This window comes from Chelmon rostratus, chromosome 15, assembly GCF_017976325.1.
Source record: "Chelmon rostratus isolate fCheRos1 chromosome 15, fCheRos1.pri, whole genome shotgun sequence".
Classification (NCBI taxonomy): Eukaryota; Metazoa; Chordata; class Actinopteri; order Chaetodontiformes; family Chaetodontidae; genus Chelmon; species Chelmon rostratus.
The window spans coordinates 20,894,676-20,916,123 of NC_055672.1; positions in this window are offsets into that span (position 1 = coordinate 20,894,676).

A 21,448-nucleotide genomic window follows, 5' to 3' on the forward strand; every position below is an offset into this window, starting at 1 on the left:
ATTAGCCATTTGACCACAAATTTGCAGGCCAAAGTTCGCTAAAGTTGAATTCAACGCTATAATCCAGAAATAACAACGCATAGACAAGCAGCAAATCCACAGATTACAGTGACTCCACTGAAATGAGCCACGTATGTTCACTGTTTGTGTTAAATGCTTGTTTGACTGGGCTTCAACACTTGAGACTCCATCAGCTTGGGGATGGTGTGATGGTGTGTATTGCCTGTGCTCCTGGCTGCTCTCACCTCGGGTAAACCTGGCCATCCCAGCTGAGCAAAAGCACTTCACAGTGCCAAAAATGTTATTTCCTGTGGGATAAAAAAGCAGCAGTAAGCTGCAGGCGCACCGCTCTAATCCTGATAATCATACAAAAAAAAAAAAGCTCAAGTCAGGTGAGGTTTCACGTACCCTCCCCTGTGTGATCCAACCATGCGTCTACGAGGAAAGTGAGGTCCGCATTTGATAATGGGATCACTGAGAGTCTTGCTGGCTAAGTTCCTAACAGCAAGCATTGCCAGCTTCACCACTGCATTTCAGTTTGTGTGTTTTGATGCTGTTCAAGTACAAGCCCGAGCCAAGATTCAGTTCACCCGATTGCATGGAGTAAATGCAAGATCCCCGCCGTTGACTGACGAACTCTGTGTTAACAAACGGTTTGTGGTTTTGGCTGCAATGCTGAAATCTACACTCATCTTTTTCTGACTTACATCCCAATTTCATATCACACTCGAACAGTATACTCCCTGTCCTGCCGGTATCTTTTAATATACACAAAATGGATGTATTTTACAGTTTTGCACTAACAAGAGATCATACCAAACATGCACTGACAGAGATTACAGTTTAATTAGTTCCAAAAGGTAACATTTGCATATAAAATAAAATGCTACAGTGCAGACATATTGAAGTGTTTAGGTGTGTGACGATATGTGTGTACTTGTGGATGTGGGAAAGCCAAAAGCAAAAGAAAAAGGAAGAAAAGGAAAAGTAAGCCAAACTGCAGCTTAGATTGACTGCCAGTTACACATAACAAAGACCCAAAATAGGTCTGTCCTGAGGCTACCTCGCCGCTGCGTGGATGCAACTAGGTTTGTTTTTTCTAGTTGTTAGGTTAGCTCCTTCTTTTCTTTTGTCCAAAAACAGCACAAACACACACACACACACACAGTCATGTTACCATCACTCCAGAGGACATTACATTGACTTACATTAATTTCCCTGAAACTAACCCTGACCCCCACCCTGGAGTCACTGGGTGGGTTTACATGAAGCATGACGACCCATTCACCTGCATTGTGTTGTGTCATTGTCTTATATGACATGTTTTATATTACTCTTTTAGCTCCTGGCTGTCTTACTGACATTTTTTAAACCTAGTTCAAGACATACATTTTTGGATGTTCAGTCTCGATCACCACCAGCAAGGGCGAAACTAGGCCTACAGCCACCTAACCTGTTCACCGGTGGCTGACGCATCGCAGTGAGCACAGGTTTTTTGGGCATGGACCGGTAATTTTTGTCCGTTGCTGGACCTTTTGTGTGTGTTATTACAAGTCATCTTTATGCCGAGTGCTCCCATTGTGGAAACCTCAGGGGAAAGTTTTGCTGTGTTGCTGCCTGATTACCACACCAAGGTCTATAACATACACCTGTCACAACTCATTTCACTGACCATATTCTCCTCTATTTGCCCAACACCCACCACTGGACCCTATAAAAATCACGTTACCACTCACCTCACCATCCGAATGTGACAGCTGTCTCGGCATAACCCAGAAAATCTCAGAGCTGGAAGGGAGAATACCCATCTTGCATCAGATCAAAGATAATGAACGGTTCCTCGACTGGTTGGTCACCATGGGCCCTGTGACCTCCTCAACCACTGGAGAACTGGACTCGACTGTCCCCTGTCCTTAGGTCTCTGCTGCCCAGGCTGCAGACTTCTGGAACCAACATGAGCCAAGCACTGCTGCGTGTATGAGTAAAAAGCTTCCTCCAGAGAGGAACAAAGACTCCATCCTGGATGAGCAGGATCGACAAAAGCCAACTTCATCCACCTTTTTGACTTGCCCAACTGTGGTGGAAAGGCTGCTCTCATCTTCCATACTAGGCTGAAGAGCTGCACACTTTAGCATGATCGTCAGCTTTCATACCTTACTCCAGTCTTCATGCATTGCCCACAACACTGATTTTCTTCTTTCTCTGCATGAGACAGTGTTCACCCCAACAAATTTCTCACGTGCTTAAGGCCGGCTTACAGCACGAAGCACTGTCCTCCCCACATGATTGACTAATTACATGCCAGATATGATCCCCCTCTTTTCTCTGGTTTCCTCTTAGGCCACTGTATTCACCACCAGCAATAATACTTTCTCTAATTCATCTCCCTTTGCAACCTGGTCATTCAGATCTGGTCTCACTGATTCCTGTTATCAGAAACATCAAGCCAAAGAAGTTCACACAACCACAGCAAAGTGTAGGAACCATAAGCAGTCAGTACAGTCTATCACGCCCACTCTCCACATTCCACCTGCCACTTCCTCTGTTAGAATTCATGTTGAAGGACTGTATGTTGAATGTCAGGTCTCTGTCCAGCATGGCTTTCATCTGTCATGATAGAAGCAGTAGAATTTACTTCATGATCACAGAGACCTGGCTGAGTCTGGAGGACAATGTTCCTCGCATTGAAACCACTCCCCCTAATTTGTCTTATATTAATCTGCCCAGACCAGCAAGGAGGGGCGGTGGGACTGACCATCTTTTATAAGAATGTTCATAAATATCCTCCCATCTCCTTCGGAAATGTCACCACTTTTGAAGTTTTTAGTTTTATAATCAACTCTAGGACTTTGTATTTTAACTTATATACCCTCAAATCAGAACTGCAGTTTTTACTGATGAATTTTCAGAACTGCCGCATGATATTTGGCAATTTGAACATTCATGTTTGTTGCCCCTCCCATGAGTAATTTGGTTTTGTGAATGAGGCCAGGCATTGTAAGGATCACAGTCTTGATTTAGTGCTTTCACTGGATCTTGCACCCCATAATATTTGTTTTTAATGCTCCACATCCCATCCTGAAGCCCTCTGCTCCTAGTCAATCTAGTGTTTTGGAGGGCAAATAAATTGCATGCTTCCCTCATTTGTTTAAAGCAACTCATGGGAGATATATCAGCAGGCTGTTAAAAATGCTAAATTTAGTTGATCTGGTATAATTTCCAAAAACATTAACAACTCCAGGACCCTGTTTAAAGTGATTAATTCAGTTGGTCCTACCAGCTTCTCCATTATAAATAACTGCATAGTCACTTGTTTTGTTCCCTCCTCATTTAGGCATGCAGTAATCCTGCCCCTTTCAAAGAAACCTGGTATTGCAGGGATACTCACAGATCAGACCATATCTACCCAATTTAGGCTTTGCAGAGGCACTAGGCAGGGGTGCATTACCATTTAGTTCTGGAATTGCAAAGGCTGTTTAATGTCTTCCTGATATACATAGATAGAATACGGGAGTACACTGTAAATAAAAATATTTGTGTATGTGGATGATATTTTGTTATATGTATCAAAACCTGAAATCACCATCCCATCAATTTTACCTATGATCAATTTATTCGGTTGCTATTTTTTTATTTTTATTTATTTATTTTTTTTTTGGATAAGCGATGATGACAGAAGTTAACCAGACAGCAAATTATGCTCTGCTCACTTGGCATGATGTGCCGTGAAAAGTAGCTCATTTAAAGAACCACTGTGACTTAAGGGGATCTATTGGCAGAATTTGGCAGAAATAGAAAATAACATCCATAGTATATTTTCATTTGGGTATAAAAACCTAATCTTTGTGTTTTTGGTACCTTAGAATGAACCCTTTTTATCTAAAGTGGGAGCGGGTCCTCTTCCATGGAGTCTGCTTTTTTGTATTGCCATGCCGCTATAGTAGCCCAGAATAGACCATCCAAACACTGGCTCTAGAGACCACCTTTTACATTTTTTTTTGCAAGTTTCACTGTCACCTTAGGTCCTCCTTCATGCTTGGAAATAGAGGGGTGAGGCAATGGGTATTCAGTCAGTTGCAATCTGCAATCTCACAGCTAGAGGTCACTAGACCCTACACACTGGTCCTTTAACAAGCAATTTGATAAAATATCTAAAGAACCAAAACAACGCAGAGTTCAAGCCATTGGCTCATGTTAGTAACCAACTTTGCGGCAAACACTCAAGAAGTGAGAGAAAATGTCCAGAGGTAACCCACAGGCAGTAAAAATAACAGAGGCTCCTAACCAGTATATTGTTCTTGGTGATCAGTGGTTGTCAGTAGTAGATTAAACAACATGTCTCCAGTGCACTGGAGCCAAAGCTGGAGATTCCCAGCTGTCACCACATCACAGAAACCACACCAAAAAGTTTCTATATCCAAAGTGTCCTGAAACAACCTTGATTGTGATTTGGCGCTATATAAATAAAACTGAATTGAATTGAAAGTTGAATTGAATTGAACTGTACACTGGGCAATGACACACAAAAGGAAGTGCATCCTCTACAACAATGAAAAGATCACAGAAAACACTTCAGAGCTGCTATTCAGAAATGCTTTCATTTTGCCTACCTGAGTTATATACTAGGTAGGCACATAGAAACCTGCTCTTTCTGTCATGTTTCTGATGCCACCTAAAAAGCATGAGCATAGGCCTGAGGACTGACTGCACAAGAAAAAAATTTGCAGGACAAACATTTTATTTACACCACTCAAAGCAAATAGAGGCAAGCACCGTTGTATTAAGAAAATGTCACACACACTTACATGTGCTGGCAAGCGTGCACACACCAGTGCCTGGGATTGTCCAAGTGTGTAGACACACACAGCCACACGGCCAAGAATGGATTCAAATACACATGAACACACATGTTCCTAGCTTTTGAATCAAATAATTTGCAAAAATCTTGAATGTCTTTTTGAACACAGTCTTCTTACAATAATAATTCTGTTTGTGTATGAATGTGCTGCACCGCTTCTCCTTCATAGAATGATTGCAGCACAGCTGAGCCTTTCCGGTGATATCTAGGCTAGGTGTAGCTGGTGAAACGTATACCTCCCTCTGATTTCAGCAGCTGCGTGGAGTCCCCAGAATAAAGAGCACTGAGAGGCCAAAAACTAGGGTTTGCTTGTAGAAAGTGCGGGATTTACCCAAGAGCACTCTCAAAGGGCAAATGATCTGGTCTGTAATCACAAGGGGCTATGTGCTGGACAAATGACTCACCTCTTGTTCCCGGCACAGCTGCAGGTTGGCTGAGCCCTGGCATTCAGCAGCTATCATGGTTTGCCCCTTTTCTACCCCAGTTCATACAGCACTTTATTTCCTACAGCCCAAACGTTCCTCTGTCAGGCAAAATGTTAGTGGCAGAGATCTCCACATTTGGGATTCTTCTGGCATGCTTACAAACACAAGGACAGTGGCAAGTCTCAGAATTGTGATATTTTGAAAGGAGCCCTTTGTTGGTCCAGGTGGGGACACTCGTGCCGAGCGGGGCCGTGAGAAGCTGTGACCATTCAAGCCATGCTGGCATGATTTTCCGTGGTGCTTTTCCGCAGCACGGCATGGTAAGGTTTAAAAGAAAAGTTGTTTTCCTTGATGGTGTGTTGGAGGTGCGCTGGTTTGCCCAGATCACAGCAAGAGGCTGTTTGTCTGCTTCACTTCATCTAACAGCTCACTGTGGCAATTTCATCTTGTGCAAAGATTGAGTTGGGAGGTACAAATGTAATGAGAGCTGAGCGCAGAGATAAGAAGGCGCTGTCCGTCGGGTTCGGTCATGCTATCAAGTGGGACCACAGCAGTCCGGCTTCAGTGCACTTATCCCACGTTTTGAGGATGTGGTGTTGTTGGACACAGCTTAGCACGGATACAGCAGGGTAACCTGGGCTGAAACAGTGGTTTTCCCCACATTCTGACAAATACCTCCACGCCACCTTTCAGCTGTCAGTGCTGCAGCTGCTTCCAGTGTTATTGAAATGAGTGATTCTCCTTCTTCGTGATGCCAAATATAGCATCTTCTCTCGTGTGCGGTATGCATGTGTGCACAAGGTTATGTTATGCATGAGACTGTTTCATTTACTTCCTCACTGTTTAAACATGCAAGCCGAGACCTTGCAGGGAAACTGAGATGGAGAGAGACAGTACAAGTGTTGTGTGCTTGATATTTTTGAAATTCGAATTGGAGAGTTGTGAATTAGGAGGCAGCCACACACATGCCTATACATACAGATTAGCAGATAAACAATAAAGATAAACACAAATCGTGGGTTCGGTGTTGGGTCAGTAGGAGTTGGAAAGTCTGGTGTGTTTGTTGGGTATTAGTGATGGTTTCTCGGCCAGGATGGGATTTTGATTTCCTCTGCTTTCTCCTCTTGTGTGTGTGCGTTGTGTTTGCTTGCATATATCTGGGCTTTCTCTTCCTCTGTTCATTTGCCAACAGCAGTAAGTGCATCACTGTGCTCTCACACATGCAAACACACACACACGCCTATTAAAATGCATGACCTGGTTTCGCGCGTCATACTGGTATACCTATCTTTTTACAGCTAATAAAGCCGATGAAGAGTTTAAACCCCTCTGCTGTATTTACCACAAAGCTCCTACTGTCTGCTGCTGTGGGATTAACTTACCTCACAGGCGTCATAGTCTCCCATTATTTTCAGAAATCCCTGAAAGAGCTCAGACACAGTGCGGCGCTGTCCTGACATAGCAAATCATGTTGAACAGCATGCATACTGCAGCTTTCCAAACTTAGCCTCACTTAGAGTTTTTGCTGTGAGTTAAAGTCTTTTTAGTTTTGCTCCCATTAGTGTCTGCTGCTGCACACATCTGGTCGCAGTGCAGTGGAAAAAGACTTAGGAATAACTTCTGCCTGGAGACCAAAAGTGATTCCTTATGTTCCCTTCTCATAGAGCAGAAATCCTTCAGATGGCAGTGATTGGTATCGTACAAGTCACATTCAGATTTATCTCATTTACAGTGATGGATTATGTTCATCGCATAAGCAGTACTGTGAGAGCCTGCATTGTTTTAAACGGACAGAATAGAGAGAAAAAACTGTGGATTTTAATGACCATGGAAAAACATAAATGCTCACTGATGTTGCCCTTTAGGATGTTAACACTCATAGCTATAAGATAATGTAAGAAATTGTTGGCATGGCTATAGTATCTGTGTCTGAGCAAACATTTATGGCTGACACTGGAAAAAAGGGTTTATGGGAAAAATAAACTTATTAGTACTTGTACCCATTATGAACACAAAATATCATTATTTTACATCATTGCAGACTTTTTCTAGAAAGGGGGAATATTAGACAAAGGCTAGACAAACAAGATTAAGTTAACAATAAAAGTATGCCTTCGAGAGCAGCAAAAAGTACTGTCAATGTGGCATCCCCCATGTGTTTGTGACTACATTCATTTACTTTCTGGCCACTTGGGGGAGTGTAAGAAGCTGTAAATACAACCTTGACATATTGTCACCTTTCTTATGGCGAACATGTAAGCAAACAGTTACCTGTTGACACATTTAGCAGACACAGAGCAACATTAGCATTCGTATGAAGTTCAACTGATGAATGTGAGTGCATTATTCACTCTCTTTTAGCTCTGTTTTTGGCCCCCACCATCTCCGGAGGGGAATCTTCCATTGTGCTCACAAGCTAATTGCTAATATTCTCTCCTGTTTGCGTAGCATAGAGTGGATTTGCTAGTGCCTTTTGTCTGAAAACGGCTGAACAGTGAAGCCCATTTTGATGAGAGTGGTGACAGTGAATTAAACAGCAAAGTTTCGGCTGTAAAACCGACACAGCTGAAAAAAAAACTAAAATGTTTGGCAGAGCTCGGGGGAACTGCAAAGTTAGGCGCTAATTAGGTTTGTCACTACAAGCAATACCTTTCAGATCACAAGTAGTCATCTGATCCATTGTTAATGTAAAATAGTGTGCACTTCACCAAAATACACACACACACACATGTTGCCAACAAACCACACAACACAGTAAATGAAGCTCCCTGCTTTGATCCTTTGAATTTCCTCTTCCTCCTCTCTTCCTCCTCTCCTCTCTCGCTCCCTCTTGCCCTGTACCCGGAAACATCGGATTGATCAAATAAACAGCCAACTCCGCACACTTTGATCTCTGCAGCTACTCTGGCCCATCTCCCTTCCAACTTTCTCTCTTTTCACAAATCTTTCTTTTATTCCTTTGCCCTTATTCTCTTGCCATTTCCTTTTTTCACATTTCCTCAAATTTGTTTTCTCAGCAAACTTTCTTTCCCCTTCTTCTGTACTTTCCGGTCCTGAAGTGTGCTTTTCTGAAGCATGCCCTCATTATCTTTAGATTCGTGGTTAAAATACGACCTGTAGCAGTGGAAGCTTTATTTGGGTTTCTAACATAAGCTACAGCATAGAGACATGTATCAATTATCTTGACATTGTTTGGCTAATAGGCACTGGTTAGGATGTGGCAACTCAGGCGTGCAAACCAGCTTTTTTGGGGGGAAAATTTCCAGAAATTCTGTTCCAAAAATGTGCAAATTGCCATTTTCTTGCCATGTGGCCCAATTCGTCTCGTGTCGGCTCCAGAGCTCAAAATCACAGTGGAGCTGCAAACCTCCCAGGCTCACTGAGTGTTAGCCCTTGAAGAACAATTTCGTCCCTTCCCCTTGACTCCCCTTCTTTACTTCTCTCATCTCTCTCGCTAAGTGTTTTAAAAAAACATGTATTCCTCCTTTCATCTCTCCCTTCTCCCACCCACCACTCCCTGCTCAAAACTCCCCTCTGCTCTCAAAAACATGCATTCATGCATCCTTCTCCCTGTCAATCCACCAGCGTACCCGCCCTCCTCTCCCCATCAAAGCTTTCCACTTACCATTCATCCATCCATCCACAGAGAGGGGGTGGAGAGCATGGTCACAGTGCAGAGTGGGGTAAATTGGCAAACGCTGCCTGCGCTGCTGGCATGGAGGGGGTGGGTGAGGAAAAGGACTGGGAGGGGAGGAAAGGAAACAACGGCCAAGGGGGGAGCTGCTGGAATGGAAAGAGAGAGACCGTCTGTGTTTACATTCTCCACATTTTTATTCCTTCTTCGCTACCTCGCCATCCATTCCTCTCCCTCTTTATCCTGCAATTCAGTGTGTTTCCTCCCTCCACCTCCTCTACGCACTCATTCATCTATCAAACTCACCTTTCCACTAATTCCCGGTGAGGGCTGAATATAAATTTTGCAAAAACCTGCCAATCCGCCGGTGCTGTGGGATAATTTTCTTAAAACTGTAGATTTTCACTGCCTTGTTTTGAGGCACTTAAAGATTGATTCTAATAAGTGCTGGCACATGAAAGTGCATTGGAAACAAGAAGGATTATCTCACCCCGCTAGTTGTTTTTTTCTTTTTCATTTGGCCGTAAGAAGAACTTTCCTTTCATCTCCCTTCCCTCTGTCATCTCACCTCTCTCGCTTCTCTTTCCCAAACGTGTCTGTGTTCAGGAGTTCACCTCCATCTCAGCCCTCTGAACATCCAAAACACGGGGGACATTAACAAGCATGCTCCAGTAACAGCCAACTGCAAGTTTAGCAGCGGTGCCACGAAGCAGCCTGTGACTTGGGTTTTACCGTCCTCTCTTCTCTACTTTACACCTTCATCTGCCGTCAACCATGGGAGGTCTGATTGCTCCCAATCAAGCAGGGGCTCTTTGAGACTGAGGGTTTACTCACCCAACATCAACAAATGATTCAACGACATCCTTGAGGGGTAAACAAGTTGGCCAGATAGTCCATTTAGCAGCTTGTAGACTCCATACAACATATTATACAATATAAAGGCTCCATGAAGTGAACTCTTTTGCAGAATTGCCATTGAATTTGGTCCTGGCAGGTTCCGAGAGGATGTATCATAAGAACGTCGGCCTTGACTGACTTTTCATCTGGAGCCACCTGCCAAAGCTCCCACTTATCCTGTGAAATATCTCAGTACCTATATGGGGCCGCACAAATGTTGGAACAGACATGGTTCCCAAACGATTAATCAGAATCATTTTGGTAACCCACCGTGTTCTCATCTAGTGCCATCATCAGGTCAAACTGTGTAAATGAGTTAAATATTTTGGTTTATGATCAAGTACCTGGACAACTAATGAGTTTCCGATGAGATTAAGTGCTAATCAAATTCAGAAAAAAAAAAAAAAAAACAGTTAGTGCATTTCTCAAAACAATTCGTGCAAACTGCAAAACCTAGTGGATAACCTGCAAAAGCACATCACTTACTAAGAATGGATAGTCCATCCCTCAAAATCAAGTATTTATGTCAATGAAACTGCCAGTGTCATCAAAATGAGAAGTCTTGACACCATCGTGTATGAACAAGAATCAAATGGCTTTGTCATGTTTTCATTATGACACTTTATTCTCTGTGTTTTCCAAAAAAGGTCAAAACTCAGTGACACCTGAAAATGCTCAAGACAGCACTATACACTGCTTGTACAACCATTGAAAAAACAGTAAAGTTACACATTGCTGTAGTTAGAGGAGTAAGTGAGGAGAAGACGCTGAATACGTATGTTTCCTATTTTTACTCTATATGTGCTTTGCAATTCTAGAGCATTGTGCAGAAGAAAAACACACTGCAGTCACTTATTTAGAACATACATAAGAGCTGGTAGAGTTGTGCACAAATGTGAACAGCACACACACACACATATATATATATGCGCTGTTTCGCACTTAGCTCAAATCTGACAGGAAAGTGGGGTTTTGAGGGACACAGGGGAGGGCTGGAGTAATTGAAAGGAGTTTATTAACTAAAGATATCGAAAAAACAAGGAGGGAGGCTCGAAGCTAACAAAAAATCCCAAGTTCATGGAATTAACAAAATCCACACAAGAGCCTGGGTTAAAAAATGAGAAACAAATCCACCAGTAAAAAAGAAATCCAAAACTCAAGGCACAAAAAAGTGTCCGGGGAAAAACTAAATATCCAAAAACACATGAAACATACTAGGTACTGTGGAAAAACATTTACATGGGACATGGCAAGGCAACAGAACAAAGACAACACTTGTAGACGCTGGACAAACACTTCCTTGGCTTCATAGCATGGCGAGGAAACAGACAACACAAAAGATGCTTGACACAGGCTTACTTGAAAAGTGGCATGGACAAGAACAAAGATAACACTAGGACACACTCACAAGGCATCGGTCATGGCACGGTAACGCAGACAACACTTAAGGAACACTTACACGAAACGTGGCATGGACATGAACGAAGACGCCAGGAAAAAACACTCATAAGATAAAGGGCATGGCAAGGGTTCACAGACAAAGACGAGACTAAACAACACTTACAAGTGGCATGACATGGGAAGGAATCATAAACAAAGACAAGACTAGAAAACACTCACATGAACGCGGCCTGGACACAAACAAAGACAACACAAAGGAAAACAGTCACTATTGGCATGGGGCAAAGACAAGGATTCTCAGACAATGAAGGATAACACAGACAACGACCTGACAAAGACTGAGAGGAAGATACAGACTTAAATACACAAGGAGGACACACAGGTGAAACAAATCAGACAATTACAAAGGGGGGGGGGGGGGGGGGGGGGGGGGGCACAGGAAGTAAAGCAAAGGAAGCAACATGATGTGAACCTTCAAAATAAAACAGGATGTGAGAAAAACAGTCCATGACAACACAAAAGGTGAATCTTCAACATAAAACAGGCGTGACAAACACGGATCACAACAAAAGCACCACTTTGCCGACACAGAGCTGCCTCTGTATATGTATATTATAGACTCAGTCTTATTTTCAGATGTTCATGTCCATTTTTTTCTCTCAATATTACCTACATCTTAGATGTACTGTATAACAGTCAGCTGGCCATGTAAATACTTACTGCAGTGGCTGAACAAGGGACTGACACTCAAACCTTTAAATCATTGAAATGATGTGCTGTCACACTGATTCACATACAGTCCACACAGTATTGCGTCACATATATGATATATATGTGACGTAATACTGTGGGGACATTGATAAAATGGATGTTTTAATCATTTAATCATTACAAAAACTATTTTAAATGTAAATAATACATTCCGTGTATCAGGTCTGCTCTTTTTATACATCAGCATTATGAAGTAAAGAAGAACAACGATGTGACAACGATTCCACAACTTCTGAATAGTTGTGGACATGGCGACAGTGTGCATGACCAGTTAGAGGATTTGGGTTTTTATTTAAAGTGACGTGCTAAGATGTTCACATTATGACCCCATTAGGAAAAGGGTGTTCTGTGTGCTTTCTTGCAGAGAGTTGGATGAGGAGACCACTCTCGTGTCTGTACATTAAATAGGAGGCTGGAACGAGGAGAGGTTGATCTCAGATTAGCATACATCCTGGAAGCAGCATGAAGCAGCAAGCCTGCCTCTGTCTGAAGGTAAAAACACCAGAAGTCACGAGTCCAGCAGAGAAGTAGCTCAGCACATACCTTCCACAGCTTGTCATTGTTCCATTTCGCCTTCTGTACAGATAAAATAAGTCAGATAAAGCTTATTAATTAGTGAGCTTGCTGTTGGGCTAGCTGTTTTCCCCTGCTCTCATATTTCCCAAAAGTTTGAATGCAAAACCCTTAAAGAATTTTTGGGGTTTTTTTTGCCTCTCAGATTTACCAAAAGAAGATAAAAACACTTCAGTAGCTTTGGATTGAAGTCTTTGGTCATGGAAGGTTTTAGATGTTTGTTTCTACTCTCATGGCAGTACATAATAACATCGTAGCGCTCCATATGCACTCAGCATGCACAAGCAACAAGCCCGGTTTTGTTTGTATGCATAGGTGACGCTGAGCTGTGCCGACAACATTATATATTTACTGCAGATGTGACGGAAATTATACCTTTTCAGCGCGACAGACCTTCTTCCACTCAACTGTTCATCCCCGCGGTTAATAAATATGGATTCAAACCTCCCTACTCCCCCCATTTTCCCCTTTGCCCTGCTGCCATCCATCCTTTTCCATGCCTCCCTCCTTCTGCTTTCTCATCCCTCTTTCACCCTCTTTCTTGTTGAGAAGAATTCAAATGGTCCCCTGAGGAGTGCTGCAGGAGAGTGTACACTTAAGGTGCTTTGGGAAGGGGGGGTGGAGGAGCTGATGAAAGAGTGGCTCAGGGGTTGTACGAACACCTCCCTCATCCTTTCATCCCTGCGTCGAGTCCCTCACCCCCCCCACCAAAGCCTCTCGAGTATATTTGGCTCAGCTCTGCCTCCGATTTTTAATATTTCATGGTGTATAAGCAAGCCAGACATCCTCCTCACAGCGTGGTGCTGCAGAAAGGTGTTTGTTCCCTTATTTCACCCATTCATACCGTGTTTAAGGCTTGAGCTGTGTGACTAATTGGCTGGCAAGTCAAACTCAAGGGGTAACACTGAGCAACCGTGTGCATTTTGTTTGCAGGGACACGGCAGAACAACTTCAAGAGAGCGCGATCGGCTCCTGAGCCGGCCTCTTCTCGATGCTGTCACCCTGTTGCTGGCTACAGCGGGTCAACACGCTCGCAGAGCTTTTGAGTAAGACTGCTTAAGAGTTGCAGAAGAAGTGAGGAGGAGGAGTTGGCTTCGAGTCACAGGCAGTGAAATGAATTAAATCTAAAAATACATATTTATATGTGAGAGTGTTTGCTTTATGCTGCTCCTGGGACTGAGTGTTAATCTTGTAAACACTTATTTTTCTCCCTATCAAGCGCTGAATGTAAAATATTTACTTTCAGTGGAGTTATTCCTCATGCACGCTCACTTTGCTGGGAACAAATGGGAGGCGCGCCTCGCATTCACACAATGCAGCAGTCTGTGCCGCTTCCTGACACAGGCGGCGAGGGAACGCTGCTAACTAAAGCGGCAGGAAGCAGCTTCTCCCCGTTCATCATGTGCTCCAGCTCTTGTGGTGCAGTTCAGGTTGAATCTATTGAATTCAGTCAGTCAGAGTGGGAGTGAAAGCGTCTGCAGGACTGTGACGTGTCCTCGGTGCATGCATGAGATAATATCAAAGTGGGGAGTCGTTCTGAAAGCACTGGCACTTAACGCTAGTGGTCAAAAACTGTAGAGGCCACTGTCAGTCTACATCCAGTTGATACTTCACAAGCCTGTCTTGAAAGAAATGAAACGTTTAAGTTGAGCGCAGCATGAGCAGCTATGAGTCAGTATAATAACCTTTCTGACTAAACACTTCACTTGTCATAATTGTGATTTAATATGGGCTCGAACTAAATTACAACAATGGAACAAAAGTGCATTTGTGAATACAGCCTTAACACGATAGCAGTACTTTAAGAACGGCAATCTTTGAGGTAGGTTTCTTATACTCTAAGATTGTGACATATTAAAGGATTAAATGACATATTAGATGCGTGGTAATGGCATGCTATGTGACACACAACATGAATGGAGACAGTAGCACGACTTCCATCAAGGATTGGTCCACTAATACAGAAGCACATGTGAATTCATACTTGTTTCCATCGACAATCGCTATGTGAATATTAGCTGGTTTGTCAAGAAAGAATAGGTGGCATCAATTCTCCAGTGCAGAAGAAGAAGAGCACCAGTCAAGCTTTACTTTGAGTATTATGTATTAACCTGAGGGGGTTATGGTCTCCACACAGACCTGATGCTCTCATCTGCTGAACAGAAGCTTCTGCTTCATGTACGTCGATTTATTCACTGTGTCTGTTTCCATTGCACATTGTCCTGTTTGCATTTTGCTTTTATCAGCAAAAGCTAATGTGTCATAACTTTTATGCAGTGCAGTCATTTAAGTCATTGAAACGCTGCCTTGAGATTTTTCACACAACGAAAATAAAACCATCCATGAAGAAACGGCATTCAGAGTCACACATGGTCTGAAAACTCAAGGCCAGGTGATCCTCAGTGACAGACACTCTATGATTCTGCCTTATATCCATATTTTTCACCTGGTAAAGCAGCTACGCTTACATAGAATAAAGAATTTGATCAAGTTAAGCAGAAATCACACAAAGCTACACACTGTCGCAAAGTACTTGACAATAAATAGATCCACTTAACACAACCGTTTATATAAGCTTTCTCATCTCAAGGACCTTTTATTTCCTCCAAGGATGATTTAGCTGTTGTCTCTCCTCTCTGTCATGAAATGCAAAACGTACGTCAGTTGAAGCTTTCAAAGAATGTTTTTTCATGACATCTGAAGGAAATGAAGACACTGTGAGCTCCCTGCAGATGTCTAAACCAAGTTGGTTTGTTTTTTAAGTTTTTCAGCTCGAATGACTTGCTGACTTTTTTTTCCTGAAGTGATTAGTTGTTTAACTATTTTCCTGCAGAGTGTGAACCTCATGTCCTCAGCCGGTACATTTCCAACGCCTGCTCAGGCAAAAACGAGACGTAGGGCCTCATTTGTTCCCTGTGCGCTCCATTTGCTTAATACAAAACGATGTTGCTAACTTGACACTTTGCACTTATTTAATAGGATACTGTTCAGAAATGAATCTCATTATTTTCCTTTGAGGTGACATCGAGGTGAGGTTTGCTTCACTCACTGCACATTGACACACACACACACACACACACACACACACACACACACACACACATGCACACACACAAACTAAGTCACACATACACTTCCTGTGCTGCGTACATGCTGACGCTCTCTTTCGCTCGCGCACAGACACATCACCACAGTTGGCCAGCACATGCTGACACACTCATTGAGCGTTCCTTCTGGCTTCATGAGCAAAGGAAGAGGGGGAAGAATAATTTAGCTACGCAAAACACACACACCTACTGCACACGTCTGTGCTGTTCTGCTCTCCAGAACGATGCATTCACTTACGTTAAGTCCCTTATTCTAACCTCTCATTTAATCCCTCAGTTTAACATTTGATCCTACAGAAGTAAAGAAAAGACAATTACTTTAGATGATGAACGTGTGCACAAGCTTGCGCACACACACGCACGCACACACGTGCACGCACGCACTCCCACACACAGCAGAATAATTAGTGTTTGGTTCATTATACAACACCACAGTCCCTGAAGGCACAGATAATTCAGAATGGGAAATCTACAGCAAAAACACAGGATGTGGTGTGTGTGTGTGTGTGTGTGTGTGTGCGCGCCCAATACAAGATACACCTGCTCAGATGCTCATTTAACCATATGGTTTGCCTGAGATGGTGGGGGTGGTGCTGACAGTGAGAAGACAAACTGATACTGTTGTGGAGGAACTCAATACACAGAAACCTGGATCTCTCTCTCTCTCTCTCTATCACACACACACACACACACACACACACACACACACACAGACAAGCGTCAATGTTCTTAGCTAGAAAATGTGAGTCAAGTTAAAACAACATCTTAAACAGCTTAAATAAAAAATCTAATTTCTTCTGAATTTCTAAATCTGTCGACTTCGAACAATTTCCCAGGAAGTTTCCTGGAAAGAACTATGCAATTTCCCACTAATTATGGGTATAACGACATTATTCGTTATGAACTCTTCCAGGTAATTAATTCTAATGAAGTGCTAAACACAGCAGTTAGTGCAAAACAGGTCAGCTGAACATGCAAAACTATAACATTTGGAGACAATAGTTTCTTTTAAGGAAATAAAAAATGACTGGTTACTTAAACTGAGCTGTTATTTTAAATAAATTCCTCTGGACATCAGCAGCTGCTCTGAATGAGCTATATCTTGTGATTATTCTTCATGATAACTTCTTCTTCTAGGAAATAATGGACCCATAAAGTGTAGCATTACACACACTTTCAAATGTGCTTTACAATCCTCTGGAGAAAGGACCGTCAGGACGGTTAGAACGGCAGCTACCTTCCTTAAGCCTTGATTACTGTCCTGTAAATGTGGTACGCTGAGCCTGAGCCACCTCTATGATCTTACTTAACGGTTTGACAGGTTTCCAAGCTCGCTCTTGTTTCACAGGTTAAGGTTGGCACAGAAAGCCAGGTTGTAAAAGCAACCCCCCCTCCCTTCCATTAAACTACAGGCCCTGGGCCTTGTGACAGCTTACCCCCAGAAGCCTCAGCAAATCACCAGTCCCCTTTGAGGAATCAAGCCAACAAGCCCTCTCTCAGCCCCGCACAGCCTCTGGCCTCAACCTGGAGGGCGGACTCGCGATGTCACCCTGGCATGGGGGGCCTGCTCTGTAAAGCATTCAGTGTAATTCACCCTGGAGAAGATTCTTAAAATGCAAAATAAGCGAGATAAACAGTGACACTTAACTGTGGGTGGGGGGACAGAGGGGATTTCTTCTAGCATGCTGTTGTTTTAGCAGTCACACATTAGGCTATGTGCTGTTGGTGATAAAGGCTTTTAATCAGCAGAAAGTTAACTTAGCTTCATCTTGCTGGTCTCTGTTGAGGTTGTTTGGTCCTGACACTCTTCGTCAGGGGACGGGCCCGTGCTGTAATTTTCCTGGCTTTCTCTCAGATGGAGTCTGAGTTACGGTCCACAGCGTTCTTGTCTTTGTGTTACACAGATAACAAGAAACTTTGTGAGTGTCGGAGTGCTATTTTTCAGGGAGGGACCTACCAGACGCTGTGGATTTGGAACAACATTTTTAAAGCTTTCAGCAATTTGGAGTGACAAAGCAGGGATTTATTGATCAGACGTTGCTTTAGTTGAACAAAAAAACAAAAATGGGCCCACAGTGTTTAGCCTGGCTTAGCTTCTTCATGCCCTCTGCACCTCTCCATGAAATAGACAGTGCCAGAGGACTGATGACATAGGGACTACTCGCAGGAATATTGGTGAAATACTGCAGATGGCGAGCTAACAGCTAGCATGCTAGCAGGCAGAGACCAAGCAAGCGCGAGTCCAGGGGTCGGCAACCTTTACCACTCAAAGAGCCATTTGGACTCGTTTCCCACAGCAACCCTTTTGACATTTAAAATGAAATAACACTGCATATAGTTTGTTTTTGTTTTTTTTTTTGCCTTTTATGCTATGTGTTGCATTTATGAAATCAATGAACGATTGCAGAGAAAATGAAATTACATGTCTGAATGGAAGAAAAAACATTTTGAACTCTGAAAAAAAGTAAACTTAGTCATAATTAAAATAATCAGTGTCTATTTGAGTCCTTCTTGTATTTATGACAAAAACACCAAACTTAAATTGTCCACCAGCAGCAAATTAAAAATGCCTTCCTCTCTCTGTGTGCCGTCATCCTTTTACTGGCGCGTGCAGTCAGCTGTCAACCTGAACAATAAAAGGACTATTTGACTGAACAATGAAAAAACATGAATACATGCAAAATAATAGGGTTTGATGCGGTTGATGTGATTTCTGCTCCTGAACCTCAGCGTCTGCACGTCAGGGCTGTGCGCCGTCACCTTCATCATTACGCAGGATTGTGAGCTGTCATCTGTGAGGCCGCCCGATGTCTGTTTTAAAAACGAACAAACTAAAATGAAATACACTCTTTAATTAAATACTTATTAATTATTTTTAAAAGCCACAGGGATCATCAGAGGGATGAAAGAGCCACAGGTTGCCTTATCTGACTCAGCATTTTTAAGGCTTGTCTTTTCATCCAGTAAACATTTACTTGGGGGAGGGGGGTCTCTTACTAGCTAGCTTACAAATTGCCAGTTAGTGTTAACTGTTGGTAGATTAATCTTGTTAATTCGGTGACTAGCAAGGCAATAGCTTCACACAACTCTGAGAGAGTAGTTTAATAAAAGTGAATTATGCACCACGGCTAATAAGCTATGCTAGCTTCCTCCATTTTGGCCCCCCTGGCTCTCCGTACCCACAAGAATCCACAGATCAACCGGGACCATACGCACTGATCACGTGATTGCTCACCGAAAAGGCCGAGCACCCTCAAGGTTTTGTTAACTCTTTAAAACTAGTCCAAGATTAAAACCGGACTTCTGTAATAAGGCTTCTTCACTCTGGTCCATCCACCCCCCTCATACTTTTCTCTTCCCGTTCATTTGGTCACCTTTCCAACAGTTCACTCTTGTGACAAACTCGCAGTTTTCCTCAGCTCGGATCTTGTCGCTCAGGTACCTCACCCCTCCCCCTGCTGCTGCCTCCACCTGATGACTCAAGCTTCTGCTGTGGCTCGATCCGATGGCCTTCGTTAGAGCGCTCAGCCGGATTCTTCTCCCCATTCGTGAGTCATTCGACATTGGCGTCTCCAACAAAACTTTATTCATAAATTTTGCATCTTATTCAGAATGTGGCGGAGTCTTGATTAGTTGAGATGCAGTGTAAATGTCACAGATGATTACTTTAAGCCTCCTCCATGCAAACCATCACTCACTGCACAAAAGCTGCTGCTAAATCTACAAAAATATAAAATGAGAAACGAAGAAACCGAGGGAGGGAGCGAGAGAGATGGGCTGAAAGGGAAGAAAACGAGGAAGAGGGATATACAGAGGGATATTCTCCCACAAAGCCTCTTACCATTAAGCATTTACAGCTTAAGAAAGGCACTGGAAGGTCGGTCAAGGAGGCGTGAACCAGGACATTACTGACACACTTTTCAGGAGAGGAGGATGTGTGGCGGTATTGGACAGCAGTGCAGCAGAGGGCTTTTTACACAAATTAAATGCGGAGAATTGTTCCCCCTGTCATCTTCTCAGATGACCCTCCAGCGACTCAGGTTCCTGTTTAAATATTCACCTGATGCCTCTCGGCGTCATCGGCTATTGAACTTTAAAACCTGAAAGCGATAGGAGTGCGGCAGCGGGGGTAATTCTGGTTTTAATCCCACGGGAGTTTGTATCTCACGCTCTCTTTAATTAAATAACCGTGCCGGGATGAAGCACGTCAGTTTCCCTGACTTTATTACAAATAGTGAGGGGCCCACCACTGCTGCAAAACACAGAATAATCACTCAAATATGCACACAAAGGTCAGTAATGATTCACCATCAGTTCAGTCAATTCAATTTACTTCATTAAAACAGCAATGTCTGATAGCTGAAGTGAGAACATCCATCTGCAATTGCCTGTCAGAACCGCTTCATGTCAAACAATTTTCAGTAATTTAATTGCAAACTGAATCAATTTCCCACATTGATGGTAACTGATAGTGACTCCATCCATCCTGGCTGTGGCCCCCAGGTCGCCCTGTAACTGTAGGTGCTGGCCTCTGATGGTAGATTGTGTGGTGTTTATGATGTGCAGTGCATGTGTATCACACTAGCACTAAGAGTATTAGAGCTGGAGGCATTTTGAATTTGGGTTTTTGACACGTAGCAAGTACCTGATTTATTACCTTGACTTGATATGATGCTACATTAGAGCTTGTCGTCACACCTAACCCGTCTGATCTGGCTCAGATACACTTCTGTGCCAGTGTTGGGTTCAGTTTTGCTGGTGTGAAAGCTGTCAAATGAACCCTGGTGCAGACTGAACAACTGAAGAAGGTGTTGGTCCAATCAGATGCCGGGGCATTTTGTTTATGGTATAAGAGTGAATGGACCAATCACAGGATAGCGGAGTTGGGAATTAAGCACAATTCAAAAGTTAATTATGAATTGATCCATCTCCTGATGGATGGACTGTCGAGGATGAATCTATATGATTGTGCGTGATCATTTGGTAACCATGGTAACACATATGTATGCATGTCAGCAAGTGAGTGCTGAGATTTTCCCTGAACAGTCAGAGAGTTAAAGCAGGCATGTGTTGTGCTTTTATCCATCAACACAACCCAAGTCATTATTGTCACTAATATAAAAATGGCTCTTTTTGGAACACGCCCATCATAATTCACGACATATGTGGTCCACTTCCTGTCTGAACTAACGATGCTCATGATCAGTTATCACATTGTGAGTTCTTTTGGACCATGAAGATTCATGAAGTCACAAGGTGCAGTAAAGTGCTGCACGACTCGTTGTCTCGCAGCAATGTAGTGCTGATGGTGCAGGATAACAGTCCCCAGAACTGTCCAGTGAAGTTACAGCTCGCGCTGTGTAACGTCATGTTTGCACTTCTTTTTTTCAATGCATACGTCGGTGTGAACACAAAACAAGGCAGAACTAAAAGGCAGCAGTGCAGAATGTTCTGGTGCTCTTGGCTAACACTCATTTTACTTTTGATGCTGATTGAGATCATCGGAGGCATTGACATACAGCGTATGTATGTCAATGCCTCCGAAGTATAATTTTCATCTACTTTAGCTGAGTATTTCTATTTCATGATACTTTATATTTCTTCTCCATTGCGTTTTAGAAGCCAATATTGTAGTTTTTGCTCCACTTTGTTTGCCATTAGTTACTTTACACATTCAGGTTGTAACACAACATATTAAACAACTAAATCTATTATCTTTATATCAGTAATTATAACCAAGTGTGTGTGTGTGCTCCCATGCACTGGCTCTCTAGGCTATGTT